Source organism: Oncorhynchus keta, chromosome 17, assembly GCF_023373465.1.
Source record: "Oncorhynchus keta strain PuntledgeMale-10-30-2019 chromosome 17, Oket_V2, whole genome shotgun sequence".
NCBI lineage: Eukaryota > Metazoa > Chordata > Actinopteri > Salmoniformes > Salmonidae > Oncorhynchus > Oncorhynchus keta.
This window is the reverse complement of record NC_068437.1, coordinates 21,161,247-21,182,887: the sequence shown is the minus strand read 5'-3', so window position 1 is coordinate 21,182,887 and position 21,641 is coordinate 21,161,247. Positions and strand designations below refer to the sequence as shown.

At 41.0% G+C, this 21,641-nt stretch overlaps 1 protein-coding gene across 1 annotated transcript in view; it reads left to right on the top strand.

Moving 5' to 3' along the window:
- Positions 1–21,641, top strand: part of kcng4a (potassium voltage-gated channel, subfamily G, member 4a) — a 57,860-nt gene that overhangs the window by 32,791 nt on the left and 3,428 nt on the right. The window lies entirely within an intron of this gene.

Genomic DNA, 21,641 nt, shown 5'->3' with positions numbered 1-21,641 from the left:
ATCACGGGGTACTCATAGTGGCCCGATGTGGTACTAAACGCGGTTTTCCACTCGTCTCAATCCCGAATGCGCACCAGAGTCCTGAGATCCAGTTTTGTGAAAAACTGTGCTCCATGAAATGATTCCACCGCCGTAGTGATGAGAGGTAGTGGGTAACTAAACCCCACTGTGATGGCATTTAGACCTCTATAATCAATGCACGGACGCAGACCTCCCTCCTTTTTCTTCACAAAAAAGAAATTTGAGGAGACGGGTGAGATGGAGGGCCGAATGTACCCCTGTCCCAGATACCGTGACATATGTCTCCATAGCCAAAGTCTCCTCCTGGGACAATGGGTACACGTGACTCTTGGGAAGTGCAGCGTGTACCTGGAGATCTGTCGCACAACCCCCCTCCGGTCGATGAGGTGGTAATTTAATCGCACACTTTTTACTGAAAGCAATGAAAGGGGATGCGCACCGTGGAACCCTGGTCTGGACTCTGGCACCGATGGAAACTCCCAGACACCTTCCAGAACACTCCTCTGACCACCCCTGGAGACTCCACGAAATCTTAGGATTGTGACTAGCCAGCCAGGGAATCCCCAGCACCACTGGAAACGCAGGCAAATCGCTAATGAAAAGACTAATTCGCTCCCTATGATTCCCCTGCGTCACCATGTCCAGTGGAACCATGGCCTCCCTGACCAACCCTGACCCTAATGGCCAGCTATCTGGGGATTGCAGTTTAAATGTAGTATTTGGCTAAGGTGTATGTAAACTTCCGACTTCAACTGTATATGCTTTCATTGTCCAGATTTGTTTTCACTTCAAGGATATACATGCAAGATGTGTCTTCGACTACCTCTGGAAGATCTCATTACAATCATATCACAATGCATCTTTTGAATGTCTACACCTGTCAACCAATGTGGGCACAATCAGAATGTGGACGAGATCAGTACAACAGACATGTTAGAACCAGGTATAAACAGGGCTTAACAATAAGACCCTGGTTAGGGCCCTGTCCACCTCCCATGCTATCATTTTCCATTCTCCAAATGTAGAAATACTCACTGAAGCAAACATTATCATCAATCAACAGTCTCATTTTACATGTAAAAACAGCACCTAATTAAAGATGCATGTTTAAATTTGACATGAAATTGGGTATAAACAAGTCTCCCTCTTAACTTTCTGTGCCGTGCTGAGATGTGGGAGTCAAGCAGACTAAACTGGTGGATGGGACGGCTGAGATAGGACAGAGTAAACACACACTGGGCTGACCTCTTCTACCTCCACAGAGGTGTTCATGAGTCATTCTCTTATGAGTCACACATGCATACACACACGCACACCTACAGAGGCACTCAGGCCTGCTCGGCGTCTGCATGTCTGGGTTTAAGAGCTGAGATGGAGCTGGAACAGGGGATTTAACCCTCTATAGAGCCGTGGAGAGCCACAGAGGAGTAGAGGGATGAGGTGCCTTAGAGAGAGGCAGAGCTGTATGGAAGGACTATTATGGATATTACAGCCTATCTGGTCATACATTCAGTATGTAAATGTGTTTTACGGTTGTCAAGTTGTGTTTAGATAAAGCATAGTAGCACATGATGTGTCTATTCACAAACAGTACAGGCACTGCACATATTTCTGCAGACAAGCAGTCATACACAGACAGACACTATAGAAGTAATAGTGTCTGTACTGTGGTTTGAAGGTGACCCTGGTCGTGGAGGCCCAGGTTCACTCAGGTGTATTACACTTGTGTTCACTGAGACAGATAGGGTAGACAATGAGAGAGTTGTTCCCCATGTCGCCTTCTCTCCCCCGGGCCATACTCAACAGCAGGCAGCCCCCCTGTAGTGCTGCTGTCCCCAGCTAACCAGAGCAGCACATTAGAATCCCATTCCGCCAGGAGCTAGACCGAACTAGACCGCAACCAAGCGCCTCCTCATTCTGCCAGCAGGGCGCCCTAATGCCCCTGTGGTGATGTAGTGTGTGTGTGCGATTGCTCAAGGGTGTGTGTGTGTGTGTGTGTGTGTGTGTGTGTGTGTGTGTGTGTGTGTGCGTATGTGCACTTGCGTAAGTGTGCGCATGTGTGTGATTGTGTTGAGAAAAAAAATCCACGTGCCTGATGAGTGTTTGGTAAGATTTTTAAAAAAAAGATAACTTCCAGAAGTGTGCTTCTATTTGAGGAGATTGTACATAAAAGAGAACAGAAGTTTCAGGTAAGGCACCTGCTACTGCTGTTGCTACTGCTTCCACCGCTGCTGCTGCGTGACTGAGTGTCAAAACAGAAATAGAGACTTATGTGTGAAGGGGACCACATGCTTTCCATGTCACCTCATCTTTATCCATCCCCTCATCCCACTTCTCATCCTGAACGAGCCATTTTTCTCCATTAAGACACAAAAGGCTGTTGTTAAGGGGAATGCTGTTCTCTCCTGTGGGAGCCAGGATGCTCTCCAGCCTCCCAAACCAGGGAGATTGAGATGAATGCCTATGAGGCTGGGCTACTATACGCTACGCTCCAGGTTAACATAAAGTCTACACTACACTGACAGACAGGAAAGTATAGAGGCATTAGTGTCGGTCTGCCTCATCTACTGTACACTGCGTCAAGGCGGGATTATAAATATTTAAGATTTTAAGATGTGTATGTGTTTGCTCAGTCTCTCAGTGTGTGATGATATTTGTCTGTTGAGTTGGTCATGTACCAGTTTGGCATCTGGCTGTAGTATTTCCTGTGTGTGATGCTAACCTAGGAAGTGAACAGATGAGTGGGGACATGAGACATTAGGGCACTCAAACCCCCTCCTCTTTGTGCTTTGGAGATTGAAAAGAGAGCACAATACAGTGAAGTCTATAGATGACACCCATGATAAAAACGAGCAAAAACAGTGTAAAATAAATCATTCAAAAACGGAGCTATTGTATGCTATACTAATACAATTGCTCAGAGAAAGAGATTTTGTTTAATAATTCATTTTAATTATTGGCACCCGTTTTCAATACTCTAGCACCTTCCCTTACGAGGATAAGAACACTAAGGTTTTTTCTGAAATGGTTTATGAGATTGGAGAATACATTGAGAGGGATCTTAGACCATTCCTCCTTGATATTCTTTGTCTGCGTTTATGGACTTCAATTCAAACCACAGGTTTTTAATGGGGTTCAACTCCGGAGACTGAGATGGCCATTGCAACATGTTGATTTTGTGGTCAATTAACCACTTCTTAAATGTGGATTTTGATTAGTGCTTACGGTTATTGTCTTGCTGGAAGATCCTCTTGCGGCCAAGTGTCAGCCTCCTGGTAGAAGCAACCAGGTTCTTGGCTAAAATGTTCTGATACTAGGTAAGGTTCATGATGCTGTTGACCTTAACAAGGACCCCAGGACCAGTTGAAGCATAACATCAAAGATCCACCACCATATTTTCCCTAGTAAAAAAATCCTCTATAAAATCCAATCAGATTTTGAAATCTATCCTATAGGACTGGTTACAAAATCTGATAGGATTATTCTACTAGGTATCTACCAGAAATCATGGAAACGGGGTTGATTTACCTATGATAAAAAGGCACATATATTTAGTAATAACAAAACAGAAAAAACATTTAGCATCTGCTATAACCATACAGTGACTCAAAAATGACATATAAAGCTAGTCAGCTAACAGGCAAAATGTGGCAAAAAGACAAGTACTTGAAACAATAGAACACTATGAAAAATCCAGGAAACCAGGTCTGTTAGACTTTTGATAAAGTACAAATAGAAGTTATATATAAATGCCTGGACTATTTTAATTTTCGAGAATCTCTTATACAATGGGTTAAAGTTATGTATAGTAACCCTAGGTGTAAAATAGTAAATAATGGCTACTTCTCAGAAAGTATTAAATTGTCAAGAGGAGTAAAACAAGGTTGTCCACTTTCAGCATATTGAACGGTCATTAAGACACTAACAGCTTACAGACGGTAGGCAATTAAGGTCACAGTCATGAAAGACTGAAGAGGCCTTTCTACTGACTGAAAAACACCAAAAGAAAGATGCACAGGGCCCTGCTCATCTGTGTCAACGTGCCTTAGGCATGCTGCAAGGAGGCAGGAGGACTGCAGATGTGGCCAGGGCAATAAATTGCCATGTCCGTACTGTGAGACGCCTAAGACAGCGCTACAGGGAGACAGGATGGACAGCTGATCGTCCTCGCAGTGGCAGACCACGTGTAACAACACCGGCACAGGATCGGTACATCCGAACATCACACCTGCGGGACAGGTACAGGATGGCAACAACAACTGCCTGAGTTACACCAGGAAGGCACAATCCCTCCATCAGTGCTCAGACTATCCGCAATAGGCTGAGAGAGGCTGGACTGAGGGATTGTAGGCCTGTTGTAAGGCAGGTCCTCACCAGACATCACTGGCAACAAAGTCGCCTATGGGCACAAACCCACTGTTGCTGGACCAGACAGGACTGGCAAAAAGTGCTCTTCACTGACAAGTCGCGGTTTTATCTCACCCGGGGTGATGGTCGGATTCGCGTTTATCGTCGGGATCGATTTGGAGTTGGAGGGTCTGTCATGGTCTGGGGTGGTGTGTCACAGCATCATCGGACTGAGCTTGTTGTCATTGCAGGCAATCAACGCTGTGCGTTACAGGGAAGACATCCTCCTCCATGTGGTACCCTTCCTGTAGGCTCATCCTGACATGACCCTCTAGCATGACAATGCCACCAGCCATACTGCTTGTTCTGTGCGTGATTTCCTGCAAGACATGAATGTCACTGTTCTGCCATGGCCAGCGATGAGCCCGGATCTCAATCGCATTGAGCATGTCTGGGACCTGTTGGATCAGAGGGTGAGGGCTAGGGCCATACCCCACAAAAATGTCCGGGAACTTGCAGGTGCCTCGGTGGAAGAGTGGGGTAACATCTCACAACAAGAACTGGCAAATCTGGTGCAGTCCAAGAGGAGGAGATGTACTGCAGTACCGAATGCAGCTGGTGGCCACACCAGATACTGACTGTTACTTTTTGACCCCCCTTCCTTTGTTCAGGGACACATTATTCAATTTCTCTGGAACTTGTTCAGTTTATATCTCAGTTGTTGATGTTCATACAGTTGTTCTTATGTTCATACAAATATTTCCACATGTTAAGTTTGCTGAAAATGAACGCAGTTGACGGTGAGAGGACAATTCTTTTTTTGCTGAGTTTATAAAGTTATCTATAACAGCACTTTGGTCAGCAGTGCTTTTTGCTAGAAACAAGCAGTAAAATATTGGGGAAATTGGTGACTCCAATGTACTCTGTATATGGGGATATTATGGTTTCCTTTCTTTGACATTCAGAGCATGATTTTGCTTGGGAAGTCATTTCATTCGGTCACAATTGTACTTTCTGTACAATACACAAAAAAGGTGTTGTTTCAACTTATTATATATCCAGTGATCTAGTTGCGTGGCCTTTTTCAAGCTCAGAGTACTTCACATTTCACGTTATCCTAGCTTTATTACATTTATTCTGACAAACAAGAGATGATTCATTTGACGTTTGTTAATTTAACATTATTTGAAGCAACGTAAAACCTTTGTTATGTTAACAATAAATGTGGAGTTCTAATAACTAAAGCTCCGTTATTGTTGACAAATAAAAGACAGTTAAGTCCACTGCTTCATTTCAGTGTAACTTCTCACAGCAAGAACTGGCAAATCTGTTGCAGTCCAAGAGGAGGAGATGCACTGCAGTGACTGCATTAGGTACTTGTATTACATGAACAATACATGTTGAGTTATCATAACTAAAGCAACATTTATGTTGACAAATAATAAATTTAATTCCACATCATGACAGTATAACGGGCCATTTTAGTTGAATTAATTTCACATTTTGTTAATTCAAGTTTAAATTAAGCTATTGTAACTAGTAACACAGTTATCATACCTATATTTAAAGTTTACATAACAAAATGGTCTAAGCCAGGATAACGTGACATGTTCGGTGCTCTGCGCTTGAAAAAGGCCACTCAACTGGATGACTGGAAATAACAAGTTGAAACAACCTTATAGCTTGAGTTCTGAACTAAAGCCAATTACTTCAATTCATAAGAGTTGACCATTTGCCATAACTTACTATTCTAAGTTGAATCTTTTTCCAATTTTGTTACGTCAACTGAATAAAGTTAGCATAAAGTGAGGGGAAAAAAGTATTTGATCCCCTGCTGATTTTGTACGTTTGCCCACTGACAGAGAAATGATCAGTCTATACTTTTAATGGTAGGTTTATTTGAACAGTGAGAGACAGAATAACAACAACAAAATCCAGAAAAATGCATGTCAAAAATGTTATAAATTGATTTGCATTTTAATGAGGGAAATAAGTATTTGACCCCTCTGAAAAAATAAATAGTTCTTTGCGAACTGAACTTGATTTCTTATGTTTACAGCTTTTATTGAGTTGAAGTCAATTTAAATTAATGTGATTTGTCAAATCAACACATTTTGCACATTTAGTTGACTTGAATAGATTAAATAAATTATGTTGACTTAATCCCCAAAACCTTTTTACAGTGTAGATGATGTTTAAACCAGACAGTTTTTAGAGAAACACTTGTGACCTTCTCTCGTTGGGTTAAGCCACGGAAGAAGAGTAGCCAGCAGTTAAAGCTGACCTTTTTCTGTGTCGGTAGGCCTGCTCTGTCTAGGGTGGAAAGGTAGGCATAACTTTTGAAAATACCAGGCTCAGATTAAATGTGTCGCTGTTTTCATTTCAGAGGTCGATTTTTGTATGAATAAAGTTCACTGCCTTATGGGTAGGGATGTTACAGTGAGTCATGACCACAGTCAAGTTCCATGTGACTGATGAATCAGGTCAACTAAGCTTCTGGCATTCAGAATTTGAGTAGGATCACCTGTTGCGCAGCGAGAACTAGCTCCTCATTGCTGGTTGATGCATGCAATGAAATAAACGTTCCTATAAGCTCATGTTGCGCAACATTTCTATAGGCTATGCAACGGCTGCAACGGCCTGAGAAAAATGTTTTTGATGGCCTCTATTAGAGGTCGACCGATTATGATTTTTCAACGCCGATACCGATTATTGGAGGGCTAAAAAAGCCGATATCGATTAATCGGCCGATATTTAAAAAAATAAATGTATTTATTTATTTGTAATAATGACAATTACAACAATACTGAATTAACATTTATTTTAACTTAATATAATACATCAATAAAACCAATTTAGCCTCAAATAAATAATGAAACCTGTTCAATTTGGTTTAGCCTTTTACGGCTAGGGGTTCCGCTAGACAACATCCTGTGAAATTGCAGCGCGCGAAATTCTAAATAAATTATTCTAAATATTTAACTTTAATAAAATTGCAATACACCAAAATACAGCTTAACTTCTTGTTAATCCAGCCACCATGTCCGATTTCAAAAAGGCTTTACGGCGAAAGCAAACCATGGTATTATCTGAGGACAGCACCCCATCAAACAAACACATGACAGTCATATTTCAACCCGCCAGGAGCGACACAAAACTCAGAAATAACTATATAATTATTGCCTTACCTTTGAAGATATTTTTCTTTTGGCACTCCAATATGTCCCATAAACGTGTCGTGGAAATTTCCTCTATTTACCAAATCATGGAAGGAAACCACACACACACGTCAGAGTTAGTTATAAAAGTCCATCTTTAATTATATGAGCTCTTATCACAATCCTGTGACTCTCAGATAAATTCAGTGTCTCTCAGTGAATTCACTGAGAGCCCCCTTACAATGCAACTCAGTTCCTTTAATAGCAAAGACACACATAGTCAGACAGCATAGACATAATTCATCGTTCAGCTTTGTCTCCTTTCCCAAACCCCAGAACCATAAACCAAATCCTCCATATCAACAGGCATATATCAAGTTGTCATTTAGATACAACCCACTCTAAATACCAACTCCTGGACAAACTCACGGAGAGGAGAGTGACCCTATAGGTCAACAAAGAGGGAGCATAGAATGATTCCACACACTGCAACCCTCCTTTTCCCAAAATGGGAAAGGTAGGGAGTAAAAGATATGTTTACACATGATGACACTTTGACCTCTCCCCTCTCTGTGGCCCATGCAACTTAGTCCTGACATAGAACAGATAACTGCCAATGGCCACCACTATAGTACAACAAAATACATTCTTATGAGAAATAACTCATAGCATATCTATGTTACTCAACTAATTCTGATAATTCCACAACATTCCCCTCTCAAGGGACATACTCAATATTTAAAAATTCAAATCCCCTTAATGTCAAATACCTTATCTTATATGTAAGCTTTCTCCCTTCTGAAACTAAGATTACAACCTTTATTCTACAAGACAAACTTGCACATGTTTAAATAACACAGAATAATCAATTTAAGGAAAAAGAAAAACATAACATATTTATGCTCTTTCAGTTAAATGAGAAACTATGTCTAAACACAGGCCTCCTCACAACATATAGGACAGACATCCCTCTAAGTCCTCATGCTCAGAAATATACTCAGGAATAGAGAATAGGGCAGTGAAATCATTCCTATTCCAAATCATAAGTAACAACCCAACTATTTATCCAACATTCCTCAGTGATTCAAATGGGTCATTATCACTTAAAGTAAAAACCTCAATTTAACACACATCAATATTAGCAGATTCACATACAGTATAATCATCCCATAACTCTACTACTAACTTTTTTAATCATGATTTTAATACAGATCAGTATCTCAATGCATTCTTAATATAAATTACTACAATTTACATGGTGTAGACCTCTTCAATCAATCTGATACCACAAACGTATAAACAATTTTAATGGCACAGTTTGATTAAACCCCCCTTACACAGGCACGGCATCTTCTGGCATCTTCGTTTTTCTTCAGATAGCTTTACAGTTCAAAGTGGACGGCCCATGATAATGTCCCAATTTCAATGTCTCATCTTTACCACTTATGTCTTGTCCATTCGTCAACCAATATACCAGCATCATAAGAAAATGTTAGAACAGATCTTCCTCCATGATCACTCCAAGTGGACTCATCACAGTATGACAGAACCATGAAAGAAAAGCAGTTGATAGCTTAGATCTGATACTGTACACCAATTTCTGGCTTGGTTCTTTTCTCTCGGTAGAAGTGGTTTGGAAAGCCTCCTTCAATGCCTTTGTCTCTCTTCTTCAGCCAGGTAGAGCGGGTTTTGAGGTACACACACCATTCGGTCCAATTATCTCTTCCATGCATTAAGATACCGTCTGATGTCACTTTTCATGATAACCTCGAAAGAACAGATCAGAACAACAGTTTAGTTCAGTTCATTAACTACATGATAAATGATTACTTTTACCAATTATTCTTAACACACATATCTAAACTTATTTCACAGAGAATATCAAAACATTCTATTGAAACTATTCTTTCAAATTGGTTTATACTCCCCATCTCACTGTCAACTCCATCGTAGAGCCAAGGATCAAGAAATTAGACCTATATCTCTCGGGAATAGAACAAAACAATACATTACACTCAACAATACAATACACTCATTCACATATCACTTAAATTGTATAACTTTAATTCAAACCCTCAAAAAACTGAATCCTCCCCCATGTTTTACACACATCTCTCCGTATGAGTAATGTAAAACAAAATTTCAGCTAACCTAATCAAATTAAAATCACTAAACTGAAAAAAAAACTCCACAAAGAAAAATTATTTAACCCTATGGTCATAGGAAAATAGACTTAAAGCAGCATACCCTTAGTTAAAAGCAATGCCCTACTCCCTCTTCACACTGGTCCAAATTACACATATGGATAAGAAACATATTTACCAATTACACAAATTATTTTGAAAGCAGTATTGCAAATGACCATAATTTCATTATCCAAATGGCTTTCCAATGCGGGTGATCAAGCCACAACGGAAAGTCATCAGAAGGTCATAGGTCATACAAAACCCTCCAAAGCAGTGTTTTGCACTATATGAAACAATTTGCAAACAATAATCAACTAGTTCCAAACATTTTCATATTTCCATGTTCCCAGAACATTCCTTTATCAAAATAATTTGCGCGTGTTATGAAGTCAGAAAATAAAATAAAAGTGCCCCTATAATACCTTTGCACTACAACAAAAAACTTCCCGGCCCCTCCAATGTGGTAGTTTATGGCCTCCCTTCACTCACTCTCCCCAAGAGTATCTTCCCTGGAAACATTCCAGAGAGAGACAGTGAAATATCCATTTTCCCGGAGAAAACACAAAAACACTTATTATTCATTTACACTACATCGATTCAAAAACTCAAACGTGAAACTATAAACCAAACCTAATGATAAGTTTTAATCAAATCCATGTATATGTATGATACAATGTTTAATTAAGTTAAATCAACTCCTAATAAAAACTCTTAATCAGCAACCTAATAATTTCAATCTGTCGATATAAATTTAGTAAAAACCCATCCTGATTTTTTAAAAGAAATCTAAAATCCTTCAAGAGTCGGTGCCGTCTCATCATCGTAAAAATACAAATAAACTTATTCCCCCCACTGATATCCACAAAGGTCAATACTGTTCAGCACATCCATTAATGATCTTCCTTTAGTCTGTACAGGGTCTGAAATTCCAATTTATGTAGATGTTACATTGATAAATTCATGCAAATAACAAACTACACAAGAACTCACTACTATAATGATTCAGATGACAAAATTGCTCAGAGACTCATGTGTACATCTCCATAAAATAAAACACAGTCTGCATGTTCCTCAAAAAACAACTACTACTAAAATGCTCCTGGTGGTATCTGATTTTAAGTGCCAAGGCATCATACTTGATTCCAACCTCTCTTTTAAAAAGCAAATTATAAAGGAACTCAAATACAAAATTCAACCTAGCTAATTTCCCAAAACATATGAAATTGTTTTGACTATTGCGGTAACAACACTATAATTAAAATCTATGATACTCCCCCCACTTAACATACTAGTTTACTAGTTTGGCCCAAGCTTGCTTTTCAACATTCATACCCATTCAGTCTTCTGTCAACAGGTTGGCGTACTATTCAATCCAGCAACCACCTTTAATGACCTGACATTGTTCCACATAATGGATACCATAACGTTAGACTACATGAACTTTCCTGCTCAAATTAACTGGTGTTACTTAAACAATCAAACCAAGAATCAATAACCATCAGAATCTATCCTTACGATGTTTTATGATTCAGACATCCAGTCTCCCAATTCTCATAGCCTAATACAGTAAATATAAACGCCACAAACATGTTTCACCCAGACGGAGATAATCCAATATGCGTTCTATAGTTACAGGGTAAGATAACCAAAAGTGGACACACTCTAATCAGTTTCTAGAGCTCAATTTCCCAGATTTTGTAGATTATTTTAATAGTGCTTAAAAACTTCATCTTTATCAAATTATCCATTTAAGATATCAACGCAAAACCTACGTACGTCTACGAATGGGTGGTTTAAATTGTATCTAATCATTCTCCGCATTACTTTATACACACATACCATTTATCATAATTTCAAATAATTCACAGAATCCATATAAAACTTAAAAAATCTTAGGTACTCACACAGAAACTTCAGGATCATCCACACAGGATTTGTTCAGATTTTCACATAGAACTTTTCAGACGTCCACACAGGACATCGAAAGGTTTTCCCACACAGAGTCAACCCTACCCCGCTCACACAGAATAACTCATAAGCATATCATGAAAATAACACATCTTATGTTACTCAACTAACTCAACTTATGTTACTCAACTAATTCTGATAATTCCACAACCAATGTCACAAATGGTCCCTTTGTTCGATTAATTAGTCGTTATATCCCCAAAATGTCCATTTATTTGGCGTGTTTGATTCAGAAAAACACCGGTTCCAACTCGCCCAACATGACTACACATTATCTAATAAGTTACCTGTGATCTTGGTCCAAACATTTCAAACAACTTTCCTAATTCAACTTTAGGTATTTTAAAACGTAATTAATATATAACATTTACGACAGAATAAGCCGTGTTCGGCCATTCCGATTAATCGGTCGACCTCTAATTCAAATGCATACAGATGACATCTTTTTCCCCCCTGTTCCAACAGGTGCATTATATTATTTAGTAGGCTATATGCAAATACAATATTAAATTGAGAATAGTCTGATGGGTGAGAATATCATAAAAGCGTCTGCTAAATGGCATATATTATTATTATTATTATTATCACTTGTGAATGATGCCCAGCTTATGCAGTCTAAGGCAAGAAACAGCAAATGCATTTTTTTGCCACTTTTTCAAATCATAGTCACATGCATCAAGTAGCCTAGCCCATAGGCCTATATGTTTTGATAAGGTTAGTATCACAGCAAAAGTGGCCAAATAACTCCAAGCAAATAGGCCTCGGGCCCCTGGAACAGGGTTGGAGAGCCCATAACCGGTACAGAGCCTATTTTGACTGGACACTATTTAAATTATGATCCTAGCTTTCTCTGCTGCTATATTTATTACTCAATTCATAAAAGTAAGCACATTAGTCTGCTTTAAAACTTGTGTAGCCTATCTGGCATATTAAAAATGTAACCTCGCCTCCCAGGTTGCGCAGTGGTTAAGGGCGCTGTACTGCAGCACCAGCTGTGCCATCAGAGACTCTGGGTTCACGCCCAGGCTCTGTTGTAACTGGCCGCGACCGGGAGGTCCGTGGGGTGACGTACAATTGGCCTAGCGTCGTCCGGGTTAGGGAGGGCTTGGCCGATAGAGGTGGCCTTGTCTCATCGCGCACCAGCGACTCCTGTGGTGGGCCGGGCGCAGTGCGCGCTAACCAAGGTTGCCAGGTGCACAGTGTTTCCTCTGACACATTGGTACGGCTGGCTTCTGGGTTGGATGCGCGCTGTGTTAAGAAGCAGTGCAGCTTGGTTGGGTTGTGTATCGGAGGACGCATGACTTTCAACCTTCGTCTCTCCTGAGCCCGTATGGGAGTTGTAGCGATGTATTTTGTACATAAATAAGCCGCACATGTCTATAAGCCGCAGGTGCCTACCGGTACATTGAAACAAATTAACTTTACACAGCCTTTAAACGAAACACGGCTTGTAACAAAAATAAATAGGCTTTAACGAAACACGGCTTGTAACAAAAATTAAACAGTAGCCTACCAGTAAAGTCATTGGTCACTATCTTCCTCCTCCTGTTCACTGAAACCACTGAAGTCATCTCCTTCGGTGTCGGAGTTGAATAGCCTCAGAATTGCTTCATCCGATGTTGGATCGTTTTCATTGTCGCTCTCGGCACTTTCATCCGGAGGCAAATACCCCGCTGAGCTCATGCTGCCCCTTCAACACGCAGCAGTCCAGCCTTTCGAAACCCGTTGATGATAGTGGATTTTTTGACAATGCTCCACGCTGTCAGGACCCACTGGCAGACCCGACCATCAAATCAAATAAAATTTATTTATATAGCCCTTCGTACATCAGCTGATATCTCAAAATGCTGTACAGAAACCCAGCCTAAAACCCCAAACAGCAAACAATGCAGGTGTAAAAGCACGGACCATAAGTTGCTCTTCACATGCGGCCCGTTTTAGTGAAGGATTTCTGCCCACTTGTCATCCAAGCCTCCCACTGAACACGGAGCGCCACCTTAAATGCACGATTTACACTGATGTCGAGTGGCTGCAAATACTTTGGGCCATCTGCTTTTCTTCCCTCTGAAAGGTTTGTTGTCTTTTTGCACTGAGTCAGTTCCTCACGCTGCTGTTTACAAAGTCTTATAATCGACTCAATAAGCCAAGCTCCCATGCAGCAGCTCTATTTCCTTTTCCAACAGCCAGATCGATCGCCTTCAACTTGAAAGCTGCATCATATGCATTTCTCCGTGTCTTTGCCATGATGACGGTGACAAAATTACTACCGTAATCAGAATGATGGGAAGTTTGAGCGCATCACAAGAAAATCTTGTCTGCTAAATTAACTAATGTAGCCCACTGCCGTATGGCATAGCCAGAACAGGGCCCAACATAAGGAGGAATTCCAGGTCTGTATCAGTGACTTGTAGGCTATGCACTAGCCCGGAGATGCTAAACGTATTTATGTTAATTAACGGTCAATTACCGTGAGAACAGCAGTTATATTAACATTTAACATTTAACATTTAAGTCATTTAGCAGACGCTCTTATCCAGAGCGACTTACAAATTGGTGCATACACCTTATGACAACCAGTGGAACAGCCACTTGCATCTAAATCTTGTTGGGGGGAGAAGGGGGTGAGAAGGATTACTTACCCTTACTTACCCTATCCTAGGTATTCCTTGAAGAGGTGGGGTTTCAGGTGTCTCCGGAAGGTGGTGATTGACTCCGCTGTCCTGGCGTCGTGAGGGAGTTTGTTCCACCATTGGGGGGCCAGAGCAGCGAACAGTTTTGACTGGGCTGAGCGGGAACTGTACTTCCTCAGTGGTAGGGAGGCGAGCAGGCCAGAGGTGGATGAACGCAGTGCCCTTGTTTGGGTGTAGGGCCTGATCAGAGCCTGGAGGTACTGAGGTGCCGTTCCCCTCACAGCTCCGTAGGCGAGCACCACAGTTACCAGCTGACAAAAAGAGTAGAGGCAGAAGCCAAAGTATAGACATTCTTACAAGACCTTCTTCTAAGATAAAGCAGCAGCCCCTGGTTTGTGATCTATCCACTGTGCTCCCGGCCCTGTCTACGACCCTGCCTCACACAGGAAGCGGCGCAGGTCCTAATCCAGGCACTTGTCATCTCCCGTCTGGACTACTGCAACTCGCTGTTGGCTGGGCTCCCTGCCTGTGCCATTAAACCCCTACAACTCATCCAGAACGCCGCAGCCCGTCTGGTGTTCAACCTTCCCAAGTTCTCTCACGTCACCCCGCTCCTCCGCTCTCTCCACTGGCTTCCAGTTGAAGCTTGCATCCGCTACAAGACCATGGTGCTTGCCTACGGAGCTGTGAGGGGAACGGCACCTCAGTACCTCCAGGCTCTGATCAGGCCCTACACCCAAACAAGGGTACTGCGTTCATCCACCTCTGGCCTGCTCGCCTCCCTACCACTGAGGAAGTACAGTTCCCGCTCAGCCCAGTCAAAACTGTTCACTGCTCTGGCCCCCCAATGGTGGAATAAACTCCCTCACGACGCCAGGACAGCGGAGTCAATCACCACCTTCCGGAGACACCTGAAACCCCACCTCTTTAAGGAATACCTAGGATAGGATAAGTAATCCTTCTCACCCCCCCCCCCCTTTTAAGATTTAGATGCACTATTGTAAAGTGACTGTTCCACTGGATGTCATAAGGTGAATGCACCAATTTGTAAGTCGCTCTGGATAAGAGCGTCTGCTAAATGACTTAAATGTAAATGTAAATTTAATGATGGTGCTCAGTTTTTTAGCGGCATGAATCTTGTGAAAGCGGGAAAAATCCATAAATTAGCCGCGTCATTGTATAAACCGCGAAGTTCAAAGTGTGGAAATAAAGTAGCAGCTTATAGTCCGGAAATTACGGTAGTTTAAGGTTTGTATCACAACTTAAGTTCCATAAATATTTCTAAATTAACCATATAAGAGGACCTGTTTCAAATGATCACTTTGTTAACTGCTCAACACAGAATAGTTACATGCGCACTCCCTCAGAAATCGTTTGTGGAAAAATGTCCTTTCTTTTTTATTCAGCTATGTTCAATTGTATTCTTGTTACTATAAAATAATTCCATGGGAATTATAAGAAAATCTTGTCTGCTAAATTAACTAATGTAGCCCACTGCCACATGGCATAGCCAGAACAGGGCCCAACATAAGGAGGAATTCCAGGTCTGTATCAGTGACTTGTAGGCTATGCACTAGCCCGGAGATGCTAAACGTATTTATGTTAATTAACGGTCAATTACCGTGAGAACAGCAGTTATATTACATGACAGTTACCAGCTGACAAAAAGAGTAGAGGCAGAAGCCAAAGTATAGACATTCTTACAAGACCTTCTTCTAAGATAAAGCAGCAGCCCCTGGTTTGTGATCTATCCACTGTGCTCCCGGCCCTGTCTACTGTCTTCACTTATTTATACTGCAGTCTTACTTCAATAAGAGGAGCTTGCTCTTGTTACTCAGGGTGTCTCTGCACAGAAACACGCACGCACGCACGCACATACACAGCTCTTTGACAATCTGCCCAAATACAGTACTGTATTCACATTCACATACTGTATGTACACAGCCATAGACACAGACAGTTATAATAGCAGACAAAACACAATTTCACTGCAAATTATGGTAATGGCGTTCATCCGGAACAATTTCCTTGTTAGGGCCAGAGAACCTGTGAAGACAAATGATAGAGAGAGAGAGAAATATGGACAGAATCATACAGTAAATCTACATGAGCAATCACAAAATCAATACCTCAGAATATTTTCTTTCTCTTACACTACTCAAGCTTCTATTTCAATGGGTAATTACTTTGTGGAAGCCTTGACTGTGACAATGAGACTTGAATGTTTTTACAGGTGTTTTGCAATAGCCGCTTGTGTGAAGTGAACAGAGGAATTAGGCTAGTTTTACCCAATGATTTAAACACATCTTTACACCCAGAACTGAATCAGCTAAGGCTGTCACAAGAGACTATATACAGTTGAAGTCAGAAGTTCACATACACCTTAGCCAAATACATTTAAACTCTGTTTTTCACAATTCCTGACATTTAATCTGAGTAAAAATTCCCTGTTTTAGGTCAGTTAGGATCACCACTTTATTTTAAGAATGTGACATGTCAGAATAATAGTAGAGAGAATGATTTTATTTCAGCTTTTATTTATTTCATCACATTTCCAGTGGGTCAGAAGTTTACATACACTCAATTAGTATTTGCCTGTAAATTGTTTACCCTGGGTCAAACCTGTTTCTTCCAGCATCTTCACAAGGTCCTTTGCTGTTGCTCTGGGATTGATTTGCACTTTTCGCACCGGAGTACGTTCATCTCTAAAAGACAGAATGCTTCTCCTTCCTGAGCGGTATGACGGTTGCGTGGTCCCATGGTGTTTATACTTGCGTAGTATTGTTTGTACAGATGAACGTGGTACCTTTAGATGTTTGGAAATTGCTCCCAAGGATGAACCAGACAGTTGGAGGTCTACAATTTTTTTTTAGGCCCTGGCTGATTTCTTTTGATTTTCCCATGATGTCACACAAAGAGGCACTGAGTTTAAATGTATGCCTTGAAATACATCCACAGGTACACCTCCAATTGACTCAAATTATGTCAATTAGCCTATCAGACACTTATAAAGCCATGACATCATTTTCTGGACTTTTCCAGGCTGTTTAAAGGCACAGTCAACTTAGTGTATGTAAACTTCTGACCCACTGGAATTGTGATACAGTGAATTAGAAGTGAAATAATCTATCTGTAAACAATTGTTGCAAAAATGACTTGTGTCATGCACAAAGTAGATGTCCTAACCGACTTGCCAAAACTATACTTTGTTAACCTGAAATTGGTGGAGTGGTTGAAAAACGAGTTTTAATGACTCCAACCTAAGTGTATGTAAACTTCCTGGAACTATTGTATCTCTTGAAAGTATAGCTGTGTATGCATGGGCTTGGTCTGAGGAGTAGCAGGTAATTATGTATGCAGTGACATCACAGGGGGTTGACTACAAGCATGATAAAAGCAACGTGGACTTTTCCTTTGATGCAGAACTTACTCGGAAACATGTGTGCTATGTTCCTGATTGTCAACTTCTGTCTGCAATTGCATTAATAAAGGTTTTTGAATTATTTAGTTAAATATATTGTCATAATGCTAATTTCACCAATGAGCCAATGATGATTGACAATGATTAAAGGAACGAACCCTAACAGTTGCAAATGTATCTTCCAAATGGACAATGACCCCAATCATACTTCCAAAGTTGTAGCAAAATGGCTTAATGACAACAAAATCAATGTATTGGAGTGGCCATCACAAAGCCCTGACCTCAAAGGTTTTAAGGAAGAGTTCACCAAGCAGAAGACATTTTTTATTTATTAAAACAATTGAATAATAATTAACTAATGGAGCCTTTATCCTGACTGACGTACAATTAGGTCTTCCAATCTCAGTAGCTAATCCTATTTATTCTCCTCACTCGTTATACTATAGATTCTATAGCCATGTGGATGAAGATTGAATTCATCATCTCTCCATTGCTTAAAGGCTTAAAGGCTTAATAAATACATTGAACATGATCAGAATTGTCTCACTGTCTCTTAACCTCAGATGTTAAAAAACAGGTTTTCCTGAACAGCAGCTCATCTTGAATTACACAACGTGACAGCAATCCATGCTTTGGTTTAGTTTCCCTGGCAATGTTTCCACATGCAAACATTTTAGCATTTGTGGCACAAATCCCATTCAAGTCATGGGGCTGATATTAGAATCTTTCGCGCATCATGTTCAAATAATTTATAAGTGATTTCAATTTGAGATCATTTTTGATGATGTGGACATGATGCACGAAACATGCTAATATCGGTCCCATGATTTGAATGGGATTTGCGGCACAAATGCTAAAATGTTAGCATGTGGATACAATGTCAGGGAAAATAAACCAAAGCATGAATTGTTGTCATATGTTGTCCATAGACTGCCTACAAGGTAAGGAAACCAATGTGTCATTTTGTAATTTGGGTGAACTATCCCTTTAATTTTTTTTAATTTTAGGTTTGAACCAAAGCCTTGGAAATGAGTAGACACATTTCACACTAGAAATTGTGGTGCCATTGAGTGATACAACACTGTTATTCTGTTAGAAGCATCTCTGAGAATGTTGCTAACCCTTTCTGACTGTAGCCAAATAAGCTGTCATACATGTCAGGCAGTTGGTTGTACACTATGTTATTCCCATTGGCCCTTTTTAATTATTCAATTCCGTCACTACTTGTTAAATTCTGCCTTTGGAATTTGTCAATACTGATCTTGATGATTTGTTTTCCAGTCAGAGGCAAGTTAGCAGTAGCCACATTGAATTGACTGCTGCTGTTAAAATGAGACGTCATTGACATTTGTTACAGAACAAGTCAGTGAGATAAGATTAGAGGAAATGCCTTAGCTCTGAGAAATCAAGCATCATGCAGATGAGTGGGAGAGCATCACTCTGCCTTAATGTGCTCAAAATCCCAGAACACAAGGAATATATATTTACCTCTTAGCCCAGGTCAGCCCTCTGGAAAGAGAGGAGGGGGGAGAATGAGTGAGGGATGAATAGATAGGGTAGAGGTTGAGAAGTCCCAGGGGTTGAGAAATGGCCAAGAGGTGGACTGAATGTGAGTGAGAGACAGGAGGAGTAGAGATTAAATATCCATTAGTTGGGAAAGATTCCCAGATCCCTTTGGCTTAGGAAAGGTAAAAGTCCTACTGAGAGAAGTACAAATCTCCCCTCCAGTGGCCAAGTGCATGATCGCCTGTAGGAGCTGGAGGGACAGTGAGTAACCTCTCTACATTGAGGCTAATAACCCTACAGCCAACTCTACCACCACTGTACTGACTGAAGAAGGCACGAAGTACACACAGAAAGATAACAATGACTCCCGCTCTGAGAGAGCGAGAGAGAGAGGGAAAGAGATTAGGGGGAGGGATGTGTGAGAAGGAGAGAAAGTAGGGGAGGGAGGTGAAAAATGAGGGTGAGAAAACAAGTGTTTGTGTGAGGGATAAAACAGAGAATGTGTGTGTGTGAGAGGGATGGTGGGAGAGAGATGGGTAGGAAGAGAGGAAGAGGGATAGAAGCCAGCCAGGGAGGGAGTGAGGGATGAGAGGGCTGATGGGAGAGGCAGGGACAGGTGAAAGTGAGGAATGAGGCGTGTGTGTGTGTGTGTGTGTGTGTGTGTGTGTGTGTGTGTGTGTGTGTGTGTGTGTGTGTGTGTGTGTGTGTGTGTGTGTGTGTGTGTGTGTGTGTGTGTGTGTGTGTGTGTGTGATCAGTGGATATAGCTGGTGGCAGTTTCTTTCCATTTGGTCTATGAGTGTTTAATTACCTGCCCCTCTTAAGGCGGTTAAAGGGGATTCTGGCTTTTTTGGGGTCATGCCCAGTGTGTTGAATTAATCTTTGATCCTGCGTAATGAATTGATTGTGTCCCACTTAGCTAGTAGCATGCAGAGTAGGTGTTAGCTGAGGATTTATTCATTACTAGGGGCCCAGTTATGACTTCTAGGACTTTTTTTTAATCATTCTTCAACCCATGGTTATGATGGACTGTACATTGAATTATAATAGGGAGCATAGTGTACAATAGTATAAATACAGTGCATTTGGAAAGTATTCAGACCCCTTCCCTTTTACCACATTTTGTTACGTTACAGCCTAAAATGGATTAAATTACTAGTTTTCCTCATCAATCTACACAAAAATCCCCATAATAAAAGCGAAAACAGTAAACAAATATGTTTTAAAAAATACCTTATTTACATAAGTATTCAGACCCTTTGCTATGAGACTCAAAATTGAGCTCAGTGCATCCTGTTTCCATGACCCTAAGCACAGGGCCAACGAAATGCAGGAGTGGCTTCGGGACAAGTCTCTGTATGTCCTTGAGTGGCCCAGCCAGAGCCCGGACTTGAACCCGATCAAACATCTCTGTAGAGACCTTCAAATAGATGTACAGCAACACTCCCCATCCAACCTGACAGAGCTTGAGAGGATCTGCAGAAAATAATGTGAAATCCTCCCCAAATACAGGTGTGCCAATCTTGTAGCGTCATACCCAAGAAGACTCGAGGCTGTAATTGCTGCCAAAGGTGCTTCAACAAAGTACTGAGTAAAGGATCAGAATACTTATGTAAATTATATTTCAAATTTTTCTAAAAACCTGTTTTTGCTTCGTCATTGTGTATAGATTGATGAGGGATTTTCTTTTAAATTTTAGAATAAGGCTGTAACGTGGAAAATGCTGTGGAAAAGGTAAAGGGGTCTGAATACTTTCTGAATGCACTGCATATACCCTATTGCCCGCACTGATCATGGAACTGTGTAATGACAACCACCAAGTATTGCACCATGCGTCAGGTTCAAACTGTAATAACAGTTTGGTTTGCGCTCCATAATGATTTAATATAATTTTTCCATTTAGAAAAAGCTCTTATCTAGAGCGACTTACAGTGCACTCATCTTAAGCTAGCTAGGTGGGACAACCACATATCACAGTCATAGTAAGTAAATTTTTCCTCAATAAAGTAGCAATCAACAAGGTCAGAGCTAGTAAAGGGGAAAAAAGTGAAGTACGAGTGTTAGTTCACGAAAGGCTTCTTTTTTTGGAGGTGGGGGAGGGTAGCTCTTCAAAGAGTTAGGGTTTCAGATGTTTTCGGAAGATGGCCAGGGACTCTGCAGTCCAAGCTTCAGGGGGAAGCTGGTTCCACCGTTGGGGTGCCAGAACAGACAAGAGCTTGTACTGGGCTGAGCAGGAACTGCCCTCCCATAGGGGTGGGAGGGCCAAGAGACCAGAGGTGTACTCAGTACTCGGGTTAGGGTGTAGGGTTTGAGCATAGCCTGAAGATAGGGAAGTGCAGTTCTTGTTTCTGCTTCGTAGGTTTTATTGCATTAAAATATTATCCACTATTACTAGTGATCCTCAGC